The sequence below is a fragment of the Leptodactylus fuscus genome, chromosome 2, assembly GCF_031893055.1.
Source record: "Leptodactylus fuscus isolate aLepFus1 chromosome 2, aLepFus1.hap2, whole genome shotgun sequence".
In the NCBI taxonomy this organism is placed as follows: Eukaryota; Metazoa; Chordata; class Amphibia; order Anura; family Leptodactylidae; genus Leptodactylus; species Leptodactylus fuscus.
Genome location: NC_134266.1, coordinates 105,688,058 through 105,705,129, shown reverse-complemented (window position 1 = coordinate 105,705,129; position 17,072 = coordinate 105,688,058). Strand labels below are relative to the sequence as shown.

At 41.9% G+C, this 17,072-nt stretch overlaps 1 protein-coding gene across 1 annotated transcript in view; it reads right to left on the bottom strand.

Moving 5' to 3' along the window:
- Window positions 1-16,155: 16,155 nt before the first annotated feature.
- LOC142194877 (myosin-binding protein H-like) overlaps window positions 16,156-17,072 on the bottom strand; it is a 103,296-nt gene continuing 102,379 nt past the window's right edge. The window contains exon 11 of the mRNA XM_075264301.1: window positions 16,156-16,296. The gene's annotated coding sequence lies outside the window, so the exon portion shown is untranslated. The remainder of the gene's footprint in view (window positions 16,297-17,072) is intronic.

The window sequence follows — 17,072 nt, the reverse complement described above, 5'->3', positions numbered from 1 at the left end:
AAGATATAATAGGAGTCCATAGAAGCTTAGGAACAGAAGAAAGAAGGAAGACTTCATAGTCATATTCATTCAGTTTTCTGTGTGGAGTGATCTTCGCTTGGTCTTATGTAGATTATACAGCCTGGTTGCGGTTGGAAGGAAGGACTTGCGATAGCGCTCCTTCTCACACTTCTCGCAAACGGTCACTTACAGTGCTGCTAAGTTCCATCAAGGTCTCATACATAGGATGGGATTTGTTCTCCCTCATGGAGGTCACCACGGACAGTATCCTTCTGTCAACCAACACCTGTACTGGGTCCAGGGGGCTCCCCAGGACAGAGCTGGCCCTTCTGATCAGCCTGTCAAGTCTATTTCTGTCCCTGGTTGATATACTGCTCCCCCAGCAGGCCACACCGAAGAAGATGGCTGAAGCAACCGCAGAGTTGTAAAAGGCCTTATGAAGTGGCCCCTGGACTCCGAAGGCCCTTAGCCTCCTGAGCAGGTAGAGTCTGCTGTGGCCCTTTCTGTGCAGTGCCTCCAGGTGATCAGCCAGTCTAGTTTATTATTGAGGAGCACACCCAGATACTTATAGGTCCTGACTATCTCAATGCATGTCCCTTGGATCTCCACTGGGGTCGGAGCACTTCTCCATTTACTAAAGTCCACCACCATCTCCTTGGTCTTCTCAGCATTAATCCTGAGGTGATTCTGCTGGCACCATTTAACAAAGTCCCGGTTTAAGTCTCTGTATTCCCTATCGTCACCATTCGTGATGAGGCCTACTATTGCAGAGACATCAGAGTACTTCTGTAAGTAACAGCTGGATGAGTTGTGCCTAAAATCAGCAGTGTATACTGTGAAGAGAAATGGGACAAGAGCTGTACCTTGTGGTGCACCTGTACTACAGATCACAGTGTCAGACACACAGTCCTGGGCTCTCACATACTGAGGGCGGTTTGTCAGGTAGTCTAGGATCCAGTTGGACAGGTGATGGTCCACTCCACCAAGGTTCAGCTTCTCCCTCAATAGCCCTGGCTGAATGGTGTTGAACACACTGGAGAAATCAAAGAACATTATTCTCACAGTGTTCCCGGGGTTTCTCCAGGTGAGAGAGGAAAGGACAACGGACCAGTGGATGAAGAAGAACTGCGCTTGCTCCAGGAGAGTAGTTCAAACACGCACTTTTATTAAAATTCTTTAATACACGACGCAGTATAACCACGTTTCGGGGATTTCCCCTTTGTCAAGTGTATCACCAAAGTACACACTTATCCATTTCATGTTGTCATATTAGGGATGGGTGTTGTCTGCAGATGATCAGTAAATCCTTTGTATGCGGACTCAGGGTTACAGGTCAGACCCATACACCTCCTTTCACTCCCTGGATCTGGAGGCAGTTGGGGGTTGGGACTTGGTGTGTGAGGGGAAAGGGGTTGGCTGACATGCTGGTGAAGGGACAGTTGGTTTGAAGAATAGATTAAGCTCATTAAGCCACTTCCTGTCACCTTCTGACCAGCCTTTTGTTTGTGTCCAGATATCATCTTCAGACTGCCCCACACCTTCGAGATTCTACCTTCTCCTATCTGTAGTTCCATCTTCCGCCTGTAGATGGCTTTCCCCTCTCTGATTAGTTGTCTCAACTGTTTCTGCACCTCCCCCAGGCCATTTTTGTCCCAAACCTAAAGATTCTTTTTTTCTGCTTCAGAAGAGCTTTAATCTCAGAGTTTATCCATGGTTTGTTATTGGAGAAACACCTCACCTTTCTAGTTGATACTGTGCTGTCCACACAGAAATTAATGTAATTTATGGAAGTTGTGACAGTTTTGGCATCCATTTCAGTGAACACAAATTCACACCATCAAAATCCCCATTAAGATACAGTAGAACACTGTAATTAGGGTTGAGCAATCGGGTTCGGAAAAGTTCAGATTCTGATCGGCAATTGAGTAAATGTCACGATCGCAATCAGAATTCCGAACCCGATCTTTTCAGTCAGGATAGAGGTTATGTTCCCACAATGCTTGGCTACTGGTGAACCATTGTGGGAACAGCTAACATGATGCCTGAAACTCAGGTACCATGTTAGCTATGGGCAGTAATGTCATTGTTTGTCGGCAGCATCATCACACCTCTCAATATAAGGGCGGTGATGGTGCTGTTGCCACCATTTTGCTGCACATACTAGCTAGGGAGAGGAGCTCAGTTGCAGCTAGGGTCAGTGTAGGTGTTTAGCTGTGCTAGTGAGGGTGTTATTAGCTCTGTCCTCACACTATATATACCTTTACCAAAAAGGCATCCGTTCATTTCTGAAAACCAGCGGCTGTCTACAACCAATATGGCAGCTCTGTCCTCACACTATATATACACCTTTCAAAAAAAGGCATCCGTTCATTTCTGAAAACCAGCGGCTTTCTACATCCAATAGGCAGCTCTGTCCTCACACTAAATATACCTTTAAAAAAAGGTACATCTTTGTTCCCATCAAAAAGGGGAACTGTCCAGTCACTCAACTAAAAAACTGCTTTTTCACTTGAAAGTTACTATTTTATTAAAAAACATGCCTCAGACGTCAGCATTGCTGGTGTGTGGTGAATCCAGTATTCTGAATGCTGATAAGCCAGTCCACAGAGAACTTATTACTTCATATATTGAAGCATCTTCTTCTGGAAGGACTTCCTCCTCATATTCCACTGAACGAAGCTTTGGGTCATCTGCTGTGCAAAATGTTCAATGGGGATCCAGTTCACCCCCTTCTAAATTAAGCTATCCAACAGGTTGAAGGTTGAAGCTGTGTGCTAAAAAAAAAAAAAATTAAATCAAAACATCTTCAGAGCTATCTCTGACCGCACATTGGGTCAACATGTTTGACCCTTGTCAAAATGTTGATGGCAGTTTGTCGTCTGTTCTTCCAACACGAAGGAGGGTCGTTCATAAGTCATTGGGGGTTCCAACTTCCCCTTCAACAAATTCGGAAACTTAATTTCCTGAGAGTTCCAGGGTCAGAATGAGTTCCACACCAGAACCTCCACCAAATCATGGGGCTGGAAATGCACCATATTTGTATCGGCATGCTAGCGGGTGAAGGCAGCAAGCAGTATTCAAATTAATTAGTTTGGGGGAACTGAGTCACACTTCCGAAAACATCAAAGATGCGATAATTGCTGAAACTGAGTTATGGTTTGGTCTGCTAGTCCTCAAAATAGGCAACGTGGTCTGCGACAATGGTAGAAATTTGGTGGTGGCCATGAATTTGTTCCCATTGACGCATTTACATTGCCTTGCTCATGTATTCAATTTGGTGGTGCAAACGTTCTTGAAACACTATCCCAATCTTGCACCCATGACTGAAAAAGTACGAACATTGTGTGCCCATATACGATGGTCCAAGGTAGCTTCATCTCTTATGGCTCAATTTCAGCGCAAACACCGCTTGCCCATTCACAGGCTGATATGTGATGTCCCCAACAGGTGGAATTTGACATTGCATATGTTGCAGAGGTTTGTCAAACAGAAGCTAGTAGTAATTGATCTTTTGATGACGAGAGGGGCCAGACGTACAAATGTTGCCCTGGTACACCTCCATCTTATGGCGGTGGAGTGGGCACAGCTGCATGACGTCTGTTTGGTTCTTCAGTTTCTGGAATACTGCACAAGTGGTCAGCGCAAACACCACCAGCGTCAGCATGACTGTGCCACTTTTGTGCACATTGAAGGACAGCCTCATATCTTTGAGGGATCAGGTATATGCAACAAAGCCAGGACTTGGAAGACCAGCATGGCCACCATGACTCCAGGGCTGGACAGATCAAGCAATGGTTGGAGACTGGGTCACAGACTCGAATAGCCTCTGTGGGTACTTATTCAGAGGAGGAGGAGGAGGAGGATGAGGACGATTTGGATCAGGAGATTGATGTCACTGAGGAGGAGTCAGTGCAGTCCCAGTCAACAGGCATTGTGCGTGGATGGGGGGGATGCAGAAGAGACTATAGTCAGCTTAGATGACTTGGACAGTCATGAATTGTCACCAGGTACATTGGCACACGTGTCATTGTATGCTAAATTGTGTTTTGGAAGATAAACGTGTGAAAAACATGCTTGCAGATCCTGAATAATGGGTGGCAACCCTACTTGATCATCGCTTCAGGGATAAAGTTCTGGGCTTCATTTCCATCACACCACAGGTTATAGGGATATCAATATGTACTGTCAAAAACTGCTGGACGACTTAATGGACACATTTCCTACAGAAAGCAGTGAGTCAAGATCATCTCCAACTCCTGCACACCTTTCACAACGCCTTGGTGGTCCCAGAGACAGAAGCACAGCCTGTTGCAAGGGAAGTGTGGGCATGACTATATGAAAATGCACACAGATATCTTACCACAAGAGTCTTTCCTGCTGGGTGTCGAAGATGGAAATGTGGCCTGAACTTGCCCAGTATGCCCTGGACAATCCTGTCCAGCAGCTAGTGTCTTCTCAGAACGACTGTTCTGCACTGCAGGTGGTGTTGTGACAGAGCTTCGGACAAGGCTCTCTGCTGGCAATGTCGATCGCCTGAGTTTCATAAAGATGAACGAGTCCTGGATTGAGAAGGGCTATAACACACCATTGGTGTTATAAAGAAATCGATGTTGTTACAAAATGTCTCATCGATTTTCTGTAGCTCCTCCTGCACATATTTTTTTTTAGGTTACAATTTTTCAGAGGTTCATGTGCTTCAATTTTTGGACTCCGCACTACTGAAAAAAATTTATTTTAAGACCTATGCTTCCTTGGGGAGAGGTCACTCATATGACTTAAGCTCATGTGCTTCAATTTTTGGACTCCACGCTGTGTAGTCATGAAAATACTATATTTTACCGGCTATGCTTACTTTTAAAGAGGTCGTTCATGTGACTGAGGCTCATATGCTTCAATTTTTGGACTCCACGCTACTGAAAAAAATTTATTTTAAGGCCTATGCTTCCTAGGGGAGAGGTCACTCATATGACTTAGGCTCATGTGCTTCAATTTTTGGACTCCACGCTGTGTAGTGATTAAAAAACAATGTTTTATGGCCATTTAAGTGTTCCCTTGCTCTTTCTATGCATTCTAAGACCTTGTATGTATTTTTGGCAACTTTTTATAGCTTTTAAAAAACAATCTTAGAAAAAAAAATTCCCATTGACTTGCATTAGGATCGGAATTGGGATCAAGATCGGGTTCGAATGAAAAATGATCGGAAAACGGATTTCAAAATCGATCCTGAAATCTCAAAATCGGCTCAACCCTAACTGTAATCTCTGTAAGTGTATGCTGGAGATTCCTTCCAACATTCATTGGCTTCAGGGTCAGCATGAATTGGGTGGCTCAGATCATTCCTATTGTCCTACTGCTCCTGTAGAGCGGTCCAGCACACAAGTTGTGTATAGGAGAAATACAGTGTACCATTCAGCATAAAGTATATGACCAAGAGCAATATGACCAAGCTATGTTGTTAGTATTAATTCCATGACAAATACTTTTTGTCTCTTTAGCTGTGTAGTCTTTTATTGGAAGAACATCCTAAGATGGTCAGTGTTTATTACTCGTTGTGCATTGTCAATTTGTGTATTTCAGCAACTTTGTATTTATTTACCTAGAAAGCATAGCCAGCTCCTGCTTTAAACGCTGCGCTGCGACTTCTGCAGTGTAGCCGCGATGTGATGATGTCACATCGCGGCTACATCTATATGAGTAGAGACTGAGCGGGCGGCGGGGGAGCGTTGGAAGGTGAGTATAAGAGGCTTTTTTTTCGTTTTAGGTGGAACATAATGAAGGGGCAGATGAAGGGGGGGATGGCATGACACTGGGGGCAGAGATGGAGGGACATGAAACTCTGGGCAGATGAAGGGGGGACGGCATGACACTGGGGCAGAGATGGAGAGACATGAAGCTCTGGGCAGATGAACGGGGGACGGCATGACACTGAGGCAGAGATGGAGGGACATGAAGCTCTGGGCAGATGAAGGGGGGGCGGCATGACACTGGGGGCAGAGATGGAGGGACATGAAGCTCTGGGCAGAGATGGGGGAACATGAAACTGGGGAACAGAGGGGGACATGAAACTGGGGGAAGAGATGGGGGACATGAAACTGGGGGACATGAAACGGGGCAGAGATGGGGGGACATGAAACTGTGGGCAGATGAAGGGGGGTACAGCATGACACTGGGGGCAGAGATGGGGGGGACATGAAACTGGGGAAGAGATGGGGGACATGAAACTGGGGGCAGAGATGGGGGGACATGAAACTGGGGGCAGAGATGGAGGGGGGACATGAAACTGGGGGCAGATGAAGGGGTTATATGAAACTGGTGGAGAGATGGCGAGGGGACATATAATGTCCGGGTGACTGTAGGAGGATTATACTGTGTGGGAGCACATGAAAAATTAATGAGAATGGGCAGAGTCAACATAAAAGTGGGCGGAGCTAAATTCGCTGTGGCTAATCTTCAAAAGTTGGGAGGTATGCCTAAAGCCATCAGAAGATACATATGTCCGTTTGCTTTAGCCACTGAGAAGCCACGCTACTGTCTGCAGCAGTGCTATTCAGCTGGAACACACGCCGTTATGGATGCATGTTCCAAACTGAATGGGGTCACTGCAACATGAGGAACTGTATTGCGGGGTCACGGCATTAGAAAGGTTGAGAACCACTGGTCTAGTGTAACCCAAGTATAGTTCTCCCTCCAACTAATCTCTCTCAATTTTCTAATCAAATCTGGGGAATCCTTCAAATAAGAAGACAGAATTCAGACATATGGCTGTAATAAATGGTCTATATATTCGGACAAATGGTAAGTTAGTGAATCAATCCCTGAAATTATTGGTCGAACAAGTGGGTTAAATTCATCTTTATGAACCTTTGGAAGGTGATAGTATAAAGGCATCCTGGGTGTTTGAACCATAAGAAATTCTTTTTTCTTTCTTAGTGAAAATGCCCTTTTTGTCTGCTTGGATTTTGAGGGAATTATATTCCTTAATATGATACGGTAAGGGATCAGTATCGAGTACTTTGTAATATTCTTTGTCAGATAGAATTCTTAGTGCTTCTTTTATGTAATCTTCTCTATCTTGGAGTATGATCCTTATCTGCACTCCTAATAATCAGGTCAGTGTTATTAGATAAATCTCTAAGGGCTTTTTGTTCAGATCGTGTTAGATTACTTGTTTGTTCTGTATCCCAATGTGGTTCATTGATCTGTCTAAAGGAATCAGCTACCACTGAAAAAAAAGTATCGATATAGCTGCCTCTGTGCTGCATCGGATAAAAAGAAGATTTTGCAAGGGGCCACATGGTGGCTCAGTGGTTAGCACTGCAGCCTTGCAGCGCTGGAGTCCTGGTGCTCAAATCCCGCCAAGGGCAAAAAAAATCATCTGCAAGGAGTTTGTATGTTCTCCCCGTGTTTGCATGGATTTCCATCCCATATTCCAAAGACATACTGATAGGGAAAAATGTACATTGTGAGCCCTATGTGGGGCTCACAATCTACATTAAAAAAAAAAAAAAAAGAAGATTTTGCTTTCAATCCTGTGTGTTTGCGAAGGGGAGACCCGGGATGGAGATTTCTAAACAAATCATTAGTTGTTTCCACAGAATTATTAGTATGATGAGTTGGATTTTTATTAATTATTTCGAGGTGCCGTTTCAGAGTTAATTTCTTTACATAATGGTTTAAATCAAGGAATAGATTGAATTCGTCTATTTTGTCTGTAGGACAAAAAGACAAGCCTTTTTTTAACAAGTGGTTTTCAGTATCTGATAATATATATGATGATAGAGTAAATATCTTAACTGTACTTAATTTTTGTTCCTTTCTATTTGGGGTATTCGTATTTTCTTTTTCCTTTCCATTCTTTCTCCTGCCTCCTCTGCATCCACCAGAAGGTTTTCTTTTTTGAGCCTTTTTCTGGGTAGGTGTTGTGGGAGTGAAGAAGTGAGTTATCTTCCTCGTTAGGTTGGGGAGAGGTGGATAATGAACAGTTTCGGGTGGTATAACTACTTGGGGGGTATTCAAAAGGACTTAGACACACTGGAACAATGGGCTGAGGCGAACAAAATGGTATTTAACAGGGACAAATGCAAAGTTCTACATCTGGGTAACAGAAATGTAAAAAACATATATAGTATGGGAGGAATAGAACTAAGTGATAGCATAGGGGAAAAGGACTTGGGCATAATAGTAGATCACAAATTCAACATGAGCCAACAGTGCGGTGCTGCTGCAAAAAAGGCAAATAAAATTCTGGGATGTATTAAGACAAGCATTGAATCTAGATCAAGAGAGGTCATTATTCCGCTGTACTCTTCCCTGGTCAGACCACACCTGGAATACTGTGTACAGTTCTGGGCGCCTCAATTCAAGAAAATGAAGCGAAAGAGGGACCGTCCTCCTTGTGGAAGATGAAAGGAAAACCGCGCTCGCCCAGGTACAATGAAAAGACTTTATTTTGCACAACGCGTTTCGAGCATACTGCTCTTTCTCAAGTGCATATGATCAACCTTAAAATTAACAACAACATCCAGAACAACAATAAATACTTCAAAATTTAGATAAATAGTTAAAATATCCAGTTATACAAAGGCTAAGGATATCATGATAAGGTCCAGTAAGTTGCTACACTTATGGACTAAGCTAAGAGAATTCTAACAGTCTCATTAGATGTGTGAATAATCACATAGAATAGAACTGCTAAATGAAATAAACCTTACTAACACAACACAAATAGGAGAGATGATAATCATTGCAATCTAAAACATTATTCAACTTGTAGGTGAACATAAATAGCTCACTATAGATAAAACATACAGAAGAGGCCATGTTGTAAAAAATCCCTCAAGCACTAAATAAAGTGCCAGGGGAGTCACTCAAATCCTACTTCACCATAAATCCTAATGGTTCTGATGGGAGGATATAAACACATAACAAGAATACATGACAAGTAAGTGGGAAAACCAGCCTCTGTGCTTACCTTCCCTAGTTGAGGGTTAGTGCTTGAGGAAAGCAACAGTAGGTTGATTATTTATACAATAAGCGGCAGGAAGTGACATCACACGGCAGGAAGCCCGTGACCACGTTGCCAGTGTAACACATCCCGGCGTCAGGTATCGGGCAACTGCGCATGCGCGGGCTTATGAGTCCGATACATAGTGCGGTCAGTTAGGAACACAGTTATCGGGTCGCATAGAATACCAGCGATCCGAGTTCAATTCCCATCATACTCCCTAGGACGGATGACATCTATATTTAACAACTTAAAACCTGCATCTTAAAAACATAAAAAAATATAAAAAAAATTTCCCCATAGGCAAAAACCCTGAGCAAAAACAATAATACATAAAACACTCCTATGCAAGCCTCAACAGGAAATATCCTATAAGAGATGATGGCAGTAGTCAGAACCTGTTGGGAGCAGCTAGGAGACCCATATCTAATTGGTGCTATTAACATGATAATAAAACTATATAAGATTAAGTAAACCAAGCTAAAAATTAGCTGAAAAGTGACTAATGAACCAAAAATAATAATTAGAAGAGTATAAAATTAAAATTAACCTCAACCCGAGAGATGGTAGGGGCTGGATTATGGCAATGCTGAACTTTATCTAGTAACATCCTCCAGCATTTCATTTAACCCCTTAGGCACCAGGCAATCAAACTTATAAATCCAAAAGATTTCCCTCTTTTTAAGAACCCCAAATCTGTCATTAACATAAGTAGGAATAAAGTCTATAGGGGTAACTTTGAAGCCAATAAAGCTACTATTATGATGTCTGGCCGCATGTCTCGATACGCTATGTTTCATATAGCCATTCGCCACATTTGAACGGTGTTTGTTCAACCTATTTCTTAGGGGCATAGTGGTGCGGCCAATATACTGGAGCCCACAAGGGCATTCTAAAAGATATACTATATAAGAGGATGCACAGTTCAGATGGTTAGGGATAGTAAAGGTTTCTTTTGTAACTTTACTTGTAACTTGTTTTACCCCATTAGAGATAGATAAACAGCATTTACACCGTCTCTTGTTACAACGGTAGCTGCCCGTCTGTGTGGGCGAATTGGCCAAGGTAGAGCGTGATTGTTTTCTAAAGGGCCTCAACCTACTCGGAGCTAATATACTTTTAAGCGTTCTGGCTCTCCTGAAGGTAAACTTCGGTGCTGGAGGTATAGAGCTTTGTAGGTGGGGATCATTCAAAAGGATCGGCCAATATTTCTTTATTATGGTTCTGATATTTGTATGAGCACCACTGTAGGTCGTTAGGAAGTCGGTTGTCGCAGCAGCGGTTGTCGCAGCAGCCCAGAAAAAAGCAGCTAGTCTATCCCAACGTGATTGTCTAAACCCTCGGCTAGGGGGGCACCAGGAAGAGTTCAAATGTAACTTCCTAACGACCTACAGTGGTGCTCATACAAATATCAGAACCATAATAAAGAAATATTGGCCGATCCTTTTGAATGATCCCCACCTACAAAGCTCTATACCTCCAGCACCGAAGTTTACCTTCAGGAGAGCCAGAACGCTTAAAAGTATATTAGCTCCGAGTAGGTTGAGGCCCTTTAGAAAACAATCACGCTCTACCTTGGCCAATTCGCCCACACAGACGGGCAGCTACTGTTGTAACAAGAGACGGTGTAAATGCTGTTTATCTATCTCTAATGGGGTAAAACAAGTTACAAGTAAAGTTACAAAAGAAACCTTTACTATCCCTAACCATCTGAACTGTGCATCCTCTTATATAGTATATCTTTTAGAATGCCCTTGTGGGCTCCAGTATATTGGCCGCACCACTATGCCCCTAAGAAATAGGTTGAACAAACACCGTTCAAATGTGGCGAATGGCTATATGAAACATAGCGTATCGAGACATGCGGCCAGACATCATAATAGCAGCTTTATTGGCTTCAAAGTTACCCCTATAGACTTTATTCCTACTTATGTTAATGACAGATTTGGGGTTCTTAAAAAGAGGGAAATCTTTTGGATTTATAAGTTTGATTGCCTGGTGCCTAAGGGGTTAAATGAAATGCTGGAGGATGTTACTAGATAAAGTTCAGCATTGCCATAATCCAGCCCCTACCATCTCTCGGGTTGAGGTTAATTTTAATTTTATACTCTTCTAATTATTATTTTTGGTTCATTAGTCACTTTTCAGCTAATTTTTAGCTTGGTTTACTTAATCTTATATAGTTTTATTATCATGTTAATAGCACCAATTAGATATGGGTCTCCTAGCTGCTCCCAACAGGTTCTGACTACTGCCATCATCTCTTATAGGATATTTCCTGTTGAGGCTTGCATAGGAGTGTTTTATGTATTATTGTTTTTGCTCAGGGTTTTTGCCTATGGGGAAATTTTTTTTATATTTTTTTATGTTTTTAAGATGCAGGTTTTAAGTTGTTAAATATAGATGTCATCCGTCCTAGGGAGTATGATGGGAATTGAACTCGGATCGCTGGTATTCTATGCGACCCGATAACTGTGTTCCTAACTGACCGCACTATGTATCGGACTCATAAGCCCGCGCATGCGCAGTTGCCCGATACCTGACGCCGGGATGTGTTACACTGGCAACGTGGTCACGGGCTTCCTGCCGTTTGATGTCACTTCCTGCCGCTTATTGTATAAATAATCAACCTACTGTTGCTTTCCTCAAGCACTAACCCTCAACTAGGGAAGGTAAGCACAGAGGCTGGTTTTCCCACTTACTTGTCATGTATTCTTGTTATGTGTTTATATCCTCCCATCAGAACCATTAGGATTTATGGTGAAGTAGGATTTGAGTGACTCCCCTGGCACTTTATTTAGTGCTTGAGGGATTTTTTACAACATGGCCTGATCTGTATGTTTTATCTATAGTGAGCTATTTATGTTCACCTACAAGTTGAATAATGTTTTAGATTGCAATGATTATCATCTCTCCTATTTGTGTTGTGTTAGTAAGGTTTATTTCATTTAGCAGTTCTATTCTATGTGATTATTCACACATCTAATGAGACTGTTAGAATTCTCTTAGCTTAGTCCATAAGTGTAGCAACTTACTGGACCTTATCATGATATCCTTAGCCTTTGTATAACTGAATATTTTAACTATTTATCTAAATTTTGAAGTATTTATTGTTGTTCTGGATGTTGTTGTTAATTTTAAGGTTGATCATATGCACTTGAGAAAGAGCAGTATGCTCGAAACGCGTTGTGCAAAATAAAGTCTTTTCATTGTACCTGGGCGAGCGCGGTTTTCCTTTCATCTTCCACAAGGAGGACGGTCCCTCTTTCGCTTCATTGCCTTGACGTCTTGCAGGCGTTCTTTCCAGCGGCTGCCCGTGTCCCTATTGCTTCCAATATTATACGTCATAGAGTTGTTGTGTCACACACAACTCTTCCAGGTGAGCGGACAAATTTTTTGCTTACCTATTTTTTACCCATCATTTCTACACATTGGTCGGCTCGGTGCCCCTCTCTCTCTGTATTTTGTCAATTCAAGAAAGACATCGATATATTGGAGCAAGTCGCGAGAAGAGCAACCAAAATGGTGGAAGGTCTGCAAACCATGTCCTATGAGGAGCGGCTAAAAGAACTGGGACTGTTTAGTTTGCGGATGAGAAGGCTGAGGGGAGATTTAATAGCAGTCTACAAATATCTGAAAGGTAGTCACAGTGCAGAGGGATCTACCCTATTCTCATTAGCACAAGGAAGTACAAGAAGCAATGGGATGAAACTAAAGGGAAAGAGATACAGATTAGACATTAGGAAAAACTTTCTGACAGTGAGGGTAGTGAGAGAGTGGAATAGGCTGCCACGGGAGGTGGTGGGCGCTCCATCAATGGAAATCTTCAAGCGGAATCTGGATAAACATATAGCTGGGATGATTTAGGAAAACCTGCACTCGCAGGGGGTTGGACCCGATGGCCCTTGAGGTCCCTTCCAACTCTACCATAAAAATAAAAATAAAAAAATAAAAAAATTCAAAGAATTAATGATATTATTCACTACCAGATTAGAGCAAGTAGTATCCAATATACTAGTACTAGGAGACATAGCGAGAAGTGTGGTAGGAGTATTGATGTTATCAATTGCTTGTACAGTAGATACCATATTGTTGACATGTTGTGAGGGTATAGAATTAGATGAAGTCAGGAATTGTTTCCTGGGTTTGGGGTTAGGTTTATGGCCAATGGTAGGCCGTATAAAGTAAGTGCCATATCGGAACATCTGAAACGTGACCCCACTCTATCACAATCACAAACTGACTTTCTGCTAGAAGGGATTTTATTTATCCTCGAACATAACATTTTTACATTTGAAAAGAAATTATATCAACAACGTCATGGTACGGCAATGGGCACAAGATTTGCGCCTAGTTTCGCCAATATATATATGGGGGAATTTGAGAGGGAATTTGTATATTCAGAACATAGATGGACTAAAGATATAGTATTTTATGTACGCTATATCAACGATCTTCTTTTAATATGGCACAATTCCTTGGATAATCTGAACGAATTTATATCGTATTTAAACAATAACAGCTGGGGATTATCCTTTACCAGTAATAAGTCCAAAACTGGAATTGAGTACTTAGACTTGGTTTTAAGTGCAACAGAGGGAGATATTACAACTAAAACATTTTTTTAAAAAGTGGATGGGAACAATATGCTTGATTTCCATAGCGATCACTATCGCAAATGGAAACTAAACGTTCCATTCTCACAATTTAAGCGTTTGAGGAGAAATTGTTCTAGTACAAAAGATTTCGAGCAGCAAAGTTTAATAATGAAAAAGAGATTTGAGGAAAAGAGATACCCCCACTCAATTATTGAAGGAGCATTCTCTAAAGCAAGAAAGCTTAAAGGGGTATTCCCACGTCGCATACTTACCAGTCTTCGATGCTGTAAATTCTTCTTTCTTCTGGCTTTGTTGTGTCATTGGTGGGCGGGGTTACATATGCAAAGCCAGCGGCGAGAAGACACCGCTTCTATGCCGCTGGCCCTGCGTGTGCGCTGCCGATGCAGCTAGGCATCGGACGTACAGCCTTCACAATGCAATACAGACCCGGCATCCGCTGTAATAGAGCGGCGGATGCCGGGGAGTGTTAGACGCCGGCACAGGTGCCTGCAACATCGCTACGCTCCTGCCCTGCATGAAGCCAGCAGCAGGAGCGATGCTGCTATTCCGCTCCTCCGCTCCCCCTCCCCTCCGGAATAGCAGCATCGCTCCTGCCGCTGCTGGCTTCATGCAGGGCAGGAGCGTAGCGATGTTTCAGGCACCTGTGCCGGCGTCTACATTCCCCGGCATCCGCCTCTCTATTACAGCGGATGCCGGGTCTGTATTGGCAGCCCCTCCCCCCCCCCAAAGTATAAACTACCCCCCCTCCAGGCTCGCTCCCATGCACTTAGCCCCTCCTCCCTCCCCCCTGAGAGCAGCAGATACATCACTTGACTTTTGACCAGATAAGTCAAGGGATGTGTCAACAGAAAAATGAATAAAGTAAGATAGTGGACAAACAAAGCAGTTTTGCTGCAGCAATGTATTTAGGAAAAGTCTTACATTCACATTATCAAGCAGTATAGATAGGATCCTTGTGATGGGACAACCCCTTTAATCCCTAGATCCAAGAATCAAGAGAATAAACATTGGCAATTCAATTATATTACCACAAATAATAAGTCACATAGTTGTATTAGGGAAATGTTAAGAAAACATTGATATATTTTAATGAATGACCCCATTTTGGGCAAAATATTGCCGAAACAACCTGCACTTACCTTTCGAAGAGCTAGAACTATTAAAAACATACTGGCACCAAGCAGAATCTGTTTGCCAAAAAAGGTTAATAATACGGCATCATCTACATTTCTAGTACAGAGTATGGGTGTACAAACTTTTACAATAAATCGTCTCTTGTCCACATATCCGTGTATCGATATTTGTCTACACCGAGGGAGCGCGTGGCTGGTTTATATATTGAGGAATTCTTTCCCCATTATATTTTGCATCACATATTGTATTTATATTATTTATTTTTTATTTTTCACCATACTTGCCTATTAATACCCCACTTGATTTATGAATTTACTGTTGTATAATTTTATTACTAGTATTTTAACTTTCATATTTATTAATTTGTGTAGTTCATATTTAGTAATCTGTACAAATTATTCAATTATTTATTACTTTACACTTGCATCTATTTAGAACCCACAGTGTCTTCCTCGCTATGTTAAAAAATGATCCCATTGTGGCCAATATATCTTGATTGGACCCTACTAGAAACATTCCTCTATAGGGGCCACACGGTGGCTCAGTGGTTAGCACTGCAGCCTTGCAGCGCTGGAGCCCTGGTGTTCAAATCCCACCAAGGGCAACAAAAACATCTGCAAGGAGTTTGTATGTTCTCCCCGTGTTTGCATGGATTTCCATCCCATATTCCAAAGACATACTGATAGAGAAAAAAAATGTACATTGTGAGCCCTATGTGGGGCTCACAATCTACATAAAAAAAAAAACAAAACAAAAAAACCATTCCTCTATGAGAATGTGTACTATGTTGATTAGACACATCTACAGTCCCTGATCCTTTTCAAATCTGGGTGGAACATTTTTTTTTTACCAATTCTTTTATTTAGTCACTCTAGGCAATTAAATCACTTGACTGCATTTAAACTAATTTAAGTGTATAGTGATACACTTTGATATTACATCAACAGAGGTCCCAAAGTTACCATTTTTTAAGATCTTAGAGACGGCACTAAAAGAATATATTTTGTTTTTCATGGAGTATTTTGACCCAATACCAAACATAGATTAAGGCTAAGACCTCATGTAGTGAAATGCATAAAAAAAAAAAATGTTACAGGAAAAAAAACATTTTATTTCTGGATTGTGTGGATAGCATCAGAATCCCATTCAGTTTGCAGGTGCTGTAAAATGCAGCATATTTTGCCATGGTATTTCCACCATGGACATAATGCTGCATTTTCGCAATGCAGGACTTCAGCATAAAAAGGAATGGGACATATTAAAAAGAACTTATACTTCTGCATCCCACTGGATCGACGTCTGGCTTTTAAAGTACACCAAAAACTGCAAATCAGTTGTATGTCAAATATTATGGTAAATTAACTGGAATTCTGAGTTGGAATAAGTAACGCAAACACATTTTTGTGCCAAAATATTTTATTTGCTAACTGAATCCAATCAGATGTGAGACAGTTTTTGAACTGCATAACATTGTGTTTGTTGTGCTATCGATATGTATTGACAGATTTTGTGACATTAGGTAAACCTGAGATATCCATCCTAAAACAGAAAGAAAAACAACAATGTCAGAAATGAGTGAAATTAAGCTATTAATATTTTCAGTTTCTTGACTTTATAGGTTTTTTTTAATATATTTCTGTGCAATGGGTCTTTTTTGCGGGGCAACACTGCAATTCTATACTAATGCAATCTCTGAAAAAACTGCTATGTTACTATTTGAGACTTAAGGGTTGGTTCACATCTGCTTTTGTCTGCATGATTCGTGCAGGCAGTGTGCAGCAAGCACACGGACCCCTTTATAGTCTATGGGGTCCGTGTGCTTTTACAGTACAGCACTTGCAGTCACGTTTGTATTCTGTTCGGGGGGTCTCCATGCAGACTCTCCCCAGACGGAATACAAAAGTAGATGTGAACAGGGCTTATGCTTTGTTATCAAAGCAAAGGATCAATAGTGACATAGCAGTGGCAGGACTGGAAGTATTCAGAAACAGACACCAAAAGTCTTTGGGAGCCTTCACACGGAGTTTACGCTCCGCTCATTCTGAAACGTAAAACACGTGTCAGATGAGTGCTTCAAAACAGATCCCATTGATTTCAACGGGTGCTTACGCGCACTACCCATTTGAAATCAATGGGAGGCTTTTTTACTTATTTCTTTCAATGTGATACACGCACGTTTGCCGTGTGGTATTCGATTGGAATCAAATACCTCGAACTGCCTGATATTCAATTGAGTACCTATTCGATCGAACGGTGTTCGCTCATCTCTATTTAGGAACTTTGTCAACACTTTAGACATTTAATTTTTTTTCAAT